Consider the following 8,802-nt stretch of genomic DNA (forward strand, 5'->3'; position numbering starts at 1 on the left):
TGTGAGCTGTAGAATTGCAAAGTGGTCACAGGAACCTGAAGAAACACTGCAGTTGTTTTGAGGCTACGGATCGGATCGCTCTTTGCCAGCCTCATTGGAAGAACATCAGTGCCATGAATGAGTGTGTGACCGACTATATAAACTCCCACCAAAACCATGAGATGCTTCACTAATAACAAACCAGTTACTGCTGAACTCCATTCCTACAGAGGTGCATCTAGAAGTGCAGTACTGGACTCGGACATTAAACCTGCCGCCATGTTGGATCACCAAGCAACCATCGGCAAAACGTTCCCACCAGGCTGGGATTATGAAATAATCTGAAATGTGTTTGTTTGCTGTTTTAGTCCCACTGAACTAAACTGGACATTCAGAGACACAAACAGTGAAACTTTAGAGGTGAATTTCCATCAGGTGAACCTGGAATTTATGAACGATTCATAATATTTATGTTTTTCCCAAGCGGTCATCCACCAGGACAGAAATTCATGTTCTGAAACGGCAGAACCCAGAAATGCATCTCCGACAGAAAACCTGCTAGGTTTGGCAACCAGGAGGATGACATTTTCCCACAGTGACAGGTTTTTCTTTTAATGAATAAAATTGGTATTTACATACAATATATTGGAATTAATGTCGTATCGGCCGATGCTAGCCGTTTTTTAGCATTTCGCTATCAGTCCAGTCAAACTGGGATCAATGACTGCCGTTTATCTCCATCCTATGATGAAAACCTCTGAATTAGAATCTCACACAGACCAAAATGATTCAGTTTCTTTCTGTTAATTTATTTATAATTATTGTTTTCAGGCTAAAAAGACACAAAAAGAAGATTTTCAATCCTGAAATGGTCAGTTGCAGCAACCTAAAAAAAACAAAAACTGAGATAAGTTAATGTGACTCCATTATGATGCCAAGTTCATATTTTAGAGATTAATTGCACACAAAATTTAAGATTTTGAGAAATTTTGTTGAATACAGAAGTTTTATATTGTGTCCAACTAAATCCTGGAGCAGTTCACAAGAAAGGACAGAGTGGAAAGTTGAGTGGAAGGAAAAAAAGTCAAGTGGTGTACGACCACATATTCAAAAAGCTCATATTTCTGTATGTGAAACTTCTTTGTAAATGTAATATTCTGACACTTAAATTATTGTTTTGATTTAATAAAAGGAGAGGAAAGAATCAGATTTTTATGTTTCTGAACTGATATTGGTGAATCTCCGGTTTCAGAGGGGGTGGGGGGTGTTTGGAAATGAGCAGCAATGAAGTTTCACTTCCTGTCACTGACATGTCTGCTCTCTGATTGGCCGGAGCCGCTTCACCTGGACTGACCAGCCGCAGGTTTCTGACGTCAGGCCGCCTTGTTTTCCGGTTCTGGTTCCCAAACATTCAAAATCCGCTTCCCAGCAACTTGTTCCTGCTCCTACTGCTGCATGTGAACATGACAATGCACCAAAACGCATCAGTCAGAGGAAACCTTGAGTGTAAAACTGCATTTTTTATTTTTATGTTTGTTTTGGATTGTGAAAGCCAAAATGCAGCAGCTGCTTTTCACTGTTTGTGTTAAAAATGTGATATTTTATCACGAATATCTGCAGTGAGAAATGAAAAAGCAGGTTCTGCAGCAGGGCCAGCGTCAGCCATGTTGCTCGCCTTCTCCCTTTATCTTCTCAGTCCATTATGAACGAATTGGACGGGGAAAGGGGGCGGACACCCGCCGCAGTCCACTCAACAACAGCGGGACAGTCCGAGAGTCCAACCCGGGACCAGGACTGTCCCAGACGAGGGAGACAGCCGGGGACTGGGCTCGGTCTCCGGCTGTCTGCTGCTGCCTCTCCCGCCCCTCCCCCTAGGCGGGAGAAGGCAGCCAACAAAACGAACGCTCCGTGTGTTGTTGCTGGTTGTTTACCTGCAGGCGGACCGGGCAGGTGAGCGCTTCCTCCGGTCTTACCGTGAAGCGGGGTGAGAGGAAGGAGACCCGGCGGGGAAACGGAGCGGTTCCTGGTGTGTCCGCACAGCCCGCTCCGACTTCACGGGAACCAGAGACACTTCACGGCCATCTCACCTCCAACGGTCAAGATGGAAGCGGCGCGGCGCCAAACATCCGGCTGGGCCTTTCAAAATAAAACCTCATGCCGCCAGAGAACGCCATCAAATCAATAGTTTTTATTATTATTATTATTATTAGGCCCGAGCAGCTAAGCGCTGCGAAGGCCTATTGTAATTGTGCTGTAAATTATTATTAGGCCCGAGCAGCTAAGCGCTGCGAAGGCCTATTGTAATCGTGCTGTTTATTGCGCTGCGAAGGCCTATTGTAATCGTGCTGTTTATTAGCCCGAGCAGCTAAGCGCTGCGAAGGCCTATTGTAATCGTGCTGTAAATTATTAGGCCCGAGCAGCTAAGCGCTGCGAAGGCCTATTGTAATCGTGCTGTAAATTATTAGGCCCGAGCAGCTAAGCGCTGCGAAGGCCTATTGTTTTTCAAATGTTTATTATTAGGCCCGAGCAGCTAAGCGCTGCGAAGGCCTATTGTTTTTCAAATGTTTATTAGGCCCGAGCAGCTAAGCGCTGCGAAGGCCTATTGTAATCGTGCTGTTTATTATTAGGCCCGAGCAGCTAAGCGCTGCGAAGGCCTATTGTAATCGTGCTGTTTATTAGGCCCGAGCAGCTAAGCGCTGCGAAGGCCTATTGTAATCGTGCTGTTTATTATTATTCTTGTGCCAAATGAATTGGCTTTTTGGGGGCTTTATCATATTCAAGAACTCACCAAACTTGGCGGGCGCATAGAGCCCGTGTGAAATTTATGTATTTTAAGGTCCTTGCAAAAATCGCATGAGAAACGGCTCAAGGGCGCCCCCTAGCAACTGTCAAAAGACCCTTTCCTATTCACTTACTTTATCGTAGAGACTTGAAATTTGGTACAGTTGTAGAGCTCCCCAAGACACTCAGAATTTACAATTAATGTCATAGTGCAAGTATCCCAGGAAGTCGGCCATTTTGGATTGAAGTTCCGATTTTGAGCCCATTTTGGCCGTTTACAGAAGTCGCATTTGATCGAACTCCTCCTAGGGATTTCGATCGATCGGCTTCAAACTCGGTCAGATTGTTCATAAGGCGTGACCGATTCAAAGTTATCAAATTTGTGAGTTTTCGAGCATGTTGAAGGGGTCGTTCCAGGGGTCAAAGTTCACCGACTCACCAGAATGTAATAAACTGTTATATCTCTTACAAATAAACTCACAGAGCCACCAAACTTTCTGTGTGTGATCACCTTTGGATGACCTACGACACCCAGTTGTGAAATTTTTAGATTACCTAAGCCACGCCCCCTTAGAACAGGAAGTGTCATGTTTTACTGCGAACGTTCACTATCTGACCCCTTTCACCTAATCAACATGAAACTGTGTCCACAGACAGAAGACATGTTGGTGTATTACGGTGTCCAACCCCGTTTGGTTTGGATGCAGCAGGTGGGCGTGGTGGCGTGGCGAAGTGACCTTTAACGCCGTCTCCTTACGTTTGTCCTTGAATTCCACAGTTTAAAGCCCAGCTGCACCAAACTCACTAGGTTTGATCCTTGTGGGCCCCTCGACAGGAATCCAGTGTGATTTTTTGTGGGCGTGGCCTAATGTCTCAACAGCGCCCCCTTGAAGATTTTAAATAATCAGCCCCAAGCCATTCTTTAACCTAGAATTATGAAACTTGGTACACTTATGTATCGTGTCAGGACCTACAAAAAAGCCTCTTGGAGCCATGATCCAAACCCAACAGAAAGTCGGCCATTTTGGATTAAATCCTCCATTTGCTGTTTTTCAGAGACGTAATATTTGATCAAACTCCTCCTACAGCGTTTCAGATACAGACTTCAAACTCAGTCAGTAGAGAGTTGAGATATTAAAGGTCTAAAGTTATCACAGGAATTTTTGTATGTCAAAGCATGTGGGCGTGGCTAAGTGCCAAACTTTGACTATTCGCCATAAAACATCAAAGTGACATAACTTCCACATAAAAGGTCACAGCTGCTTCAGACTTCCTATGTCTCACTACTGACCGACCCTCATTACATTCTCATGGTCAGATGATGACGTCACTTTAGCCCCGCCCACTTTTGACTGGAAGTTACCTGTTTTTTCTACTGTATGTCTTATTTTTACAGAGTAATACATATGGAATTAATCTTCTACCACCTGAAATTATATGACCTGATGATGAACTGTGATGAAGACCTCTGACTCATGGGAGCGTGGCCAACTGGCTGTCCTTCGCCATATGCATAAAATTGTCTGAATCAAACAAGCATCTTCCGATTCTAACCAAACTGGATACGTTTGACCTGTGCTCAATGCTAAAGAGCCCAACGGTTTGAATTGTGGTTTTACTCTACAGCGCCCCCTAGATTATCCCATCATCAATTTCTCCTCTCTACATCGACCGATCTGCACGAAATTTGTGATGTGTAGCCAGGGAACCATGCCGAACTCAACGGTGCAAACTGCCTGGCGGACGCGTGCCTCAACTGTGCGAAAGGGTACGCGGTGGCAGGCGGGCGGCGGTGCTGGGTCCCCCGCAGTGGCTATAGGCCGGAGCGGCGCTTGGCTGCTCGGGCCGCTTGAGGCTCCGCGGAGCTTTAATTATTATTCTTGTGCCAAATGAATTGGCTTTTTGGGGGCTTTATCATATTCAAAAACTCACCAAACTAGGCGGGCGCATAGAACCCGTTTAGAATTTATGTATTTTAAGGTCATCGCAAAAATCGCACAAGAAATGGCTCAAGGGCGCCCCCTAGCAACATTCAAAAGACCCTTTTCTATTCACTTACTTTATCGTAGAGACTTGAAATTTGGTACAGTTGTAGAGCTCCCCAAGACACTGAGAATTTACAATTAATGTCATAGTGCAACTATCCTAGGAAGTCGGCCATTTGGATTGAAGTTCCGATTTTGTGCCCATTTTGGCCGTTTAAAGACGTCGCATTTGATCGAACTCCTCCTAGGGATTTCCATCGATCGGCTTCAAACTTGGTCAGATTGTTCATAAGGCATGGCCGATTCAAAGTTATCAAATTCGTGAGTTTTCGAGCATGTTGAAGGGGTCGTTCCTGGGGTCAAAGTTCACCGACTCACCAGAATGTAATAAACTGTTATATCTCTTACAAATAAACTCACAGAACCACCAAACTTTCTGTGTGTGATCACCTTTGGATGACCTACGACACCCAGTTGTGAAATTTTGAGATTACCTAAGCCACGCCCCCTTAGAACAGGAAGTGTCATGTTTTACTGCGAACGTTCACTATCTGACCCCTTTCACCTAATCAACATGAAACTGTGTCCACAGACAGAAGACATGTTGGTGTGTGAGGGTGTCCAACCCCGTTTGGTTTGGATGCAGCAGGTTGGCGTGGCGGCATGGCGAAGTGACCTTTAACGCCGTCTCCTTACGTTTGGCCTTGAATTCCACAGTTTAAAGCCCAGCTGCACCAAACTCACTAGGTTGATCCTTGTGGGCCCCTCGACAGGAATCCAGTGTAATTTTTTGTGGGCGTGGCCTAATGTCTCAACAGCGCCCCCTTGAAGATTTTAAATAATCAGCCCCTAGCCATTCTTTAACCTAGAATTATGAAACTTGGTACACTTGTGTATCATGTCAGCACCTAAAAAAAGCCTCTTGGAGCCATGGTCCAAACCCAACAGAAAGTCGGCCATTTTGGATTAAATTCGCCATTTGCTGTTTTTGACAGACGTCGTATTTCATCAATCTCCTCCTACAGCGTTTGACTTACAGACTTCAAATTCAGTGAGCAGAGTTCAGAGATTCAAGGTCTAAAGTTATCAGGAATTTTGTATGTAAAAGCATGTGGGCGTGGCTAAGTGCCAAACTTTGACTATTCACCATAAAACATCAAAGTCACATAACTTCCACATACAAGGTCACAGCTGCTTCAGACTTCCTATGTCTCACTACTGACCAACCCTCATGGTCAGATGATGACGTAACCTTAGCTCCGCCCACTTTTAACTGGAATTCAGCTGTTTGTTCTACTGTATGTCTTATTTTACTGAGTAATACAGAGTAATACAAACTGAGTAAAAAACTCAGTTTTTACTGAGTTTTTTACTCAGTAAAAAAAACCCCCATCTCTAATGGTGATGTCACCCCCGTTTCCAACTGCTGATTTCAAGTGTGGCTTGAAATCAGCAGCTAAGCGCTGCGAAGGCCTATTGTTTTTCAAATGTTTATTATTATTTATTATTTTATTTTTATTTATTTTTTTTTTCTCGCCTCAAATGAATTGCCTTTTTGGGGGCTTTAACGTATTCAAAAACTCACCAAAATTGGTGGGCCCATAGAGACTGTGAAAATTTACGTATTTTAAGGTCTCTGCAAAAATAGCAAAAAAAATGGCTCAACAGCGCCCCCTAGAAAATTTCAAAAGACCCTTTCCTATTCAGTTACTTTATTGTAGAGACTTGAAATTTGGTACACTTGTAGAACTCCCCAAGACACTCAGAATTTATAATTGTTCTTATAGTGTATGTCAAACAGGAAGTCGGCCATTTTGAATTGAATTAGCAAATTTGACCCCATTTTGGCCGTTTATAACTGTCGCATTTGATTGAACTCCTCCCAGGGACTATGATGGATCGGCTTCAAACTTGATCAGTTTGTTCATAAGGCATGCCCGATTTAAAGTTATCAAAACGGTGAGTTTTTGAGCATGCTGAAAGGGTGATACTAGGGGTCAAAGTTCACTGACTCACCATAAAATAATTAAGTTATATCTCCTAAAAAGAAGGTCACAGAGCCACCAAACTTTCGGTGTGTGATCACCTTTGGATGCCCTACAAGACCCAATTGTGAAATTTGAGATCACATAAGCCACGCCCCCTTAGAACAGGAAGTGTCATGTTTTATTGTGATCGGTCCCTACCTGACCTCTTTAACCTAATCAACATGAAACTGTGTCCACAAACAGAAGACATGTTGGTGTGTTATGGTTTCCAACGCTGTTTGTTTTGGATGCAGCAGGTGTGCGTGGCGGCGTGGCGAATATACCTGTAACGCCGTGTCCATACGTTTGGCTGTTAATTCCACAATTGTGAGTCCAGCTGCACCAAACTCACTGAGATCGATCCTTATCCAACTCCGGACAGTAATCCAGTGCAATATTTGGTGGGCGTGGCCTAATGTCTCAACAGCGCCCCCTAGAAGAGTTTAAATCATCAGCCCCAAGCCATGCTTTAACCTAGAATTATGAAACTTGGTACACATGTGTATCTTGTCAGGATGTACAAAAAAGTCTCTTGGAGCCATGGTCCAAACCCAACAGGAAGTCGGCCATTTTGGATCAAAGCCGCCATTTCCGGTTTTTCATAGACGTCACATCTGATCGAACTCCTCCTACAGCTTTTGAGATACAGACTTCAAACTCGCTTAGCACACACTTAAGACATTGAAGATGAAAAGTTATCAAAAGAATTCTCGTACATAAAAGCATGTGGGCGTGGCTAAGTGTCAAACTTTGGCTTTGTGCCATGAAATACTAAAATGCAATAACTTCTACAGGAAAAGTGACAACTTCATCAGACTTTCCATTTCTCATTATTGGCCAGCCTTGATCACATTCACAAGGTCATATGATGACATCACCTTAGCCACGCCCCCTCCAACAGGAAGTCACCTGTTTTTGTCTGCCGGAAGTCTTGCTTTTACTCTGACTCAAATGGGTTCAATGCTGTGCAAATTAATACAAAATGACATGATGATGAACTCTGTGTATGTTGACTGCTAGCTGAAGCATGTGGGCATGCCTTATTAGCAAATAGCAATGCCAGCCATGTCTACAATCGTCTCTAAATCAACCAGGCTTCATCCAATTTGCACCACATTTCTATGATCGACTGTGGTGATCCTCTAAAGATTGGATTATAACTTGACTTCACTTCACTCCCTAGGCTAATCAAAAAGCTGTATCTTATCTCTACATTGGCTAATCTCCATGAAATGTTGCAGGCTGCAGCAGGGAGCGCTACTGTAAACACAATGTAGCTAATGTCAACACAAGTGACAAGATAAAGTATCAATCAAGCTGTTCAGATGCAAAACATTTTCCCAAAACTTAAACTGTCATGATTTGTGGTTATTGGTGGTGAGGATGAACACTGAAACCCAGGTGATGATGATGACGATGATGATGTTATTATAATTTAATAAAGAGAAGCTCAAACACAATCCAGTACGGGCAACACCGGCAGGAATTCTTGCACAGAGGTAGCCACTGAAACAACTGAACAACAAAGGTTTTTAATTATACATTTAGATGTTTGCACGCCAGCTGGAGATGGGCACAAGCAGCCCTCCCGACCCCACTAAGGGACAAGGTACAGGAAAAGGAAGGATGGATTTAGATGTTTACCATTATTCAAATATAAACAAAATGCCATTTAAATATTATTTTGATCTTTACACACCTTTTTGTTGCTGGACATGTTCAATTTCATGTGTCCCCAGTGCAGCGTAATAGACTTCCTCATGACATTTAAACTATAAAATATATTTATATTTATTTTTTTCTTCAACAAGCTGATTGACTGGACTACACCTTATTTTAATATGTAATTTAATCTACTGAAACTATTTTCACATTTGATATTTTCTTCATATTATACATGTCCCAGTACTAACTTTAAACCCTGTTATGATGTTTCATTTCTGCCTTCAAAAAGTCTAAAATTCCACAAAATCCATTTAATGTAAGTGACATCAATTGGTTTTGATGTGAATTCAACCATGGAAAACAAA

Source organism: Poecilia reticulata, chromosome 12 (assembly GCF_904066995.2).
Source record: "Poecilia reticulata chromosome 12, P_reticulata-male-v2, whole genome shotgun sequence".
Lineage (NCBI taxonomy): Eukaryota > Metazoa > Chordata > Actinopteri > Cyprinodontiformes > Poeciliidae > Poecilia > Poecilia reticulata.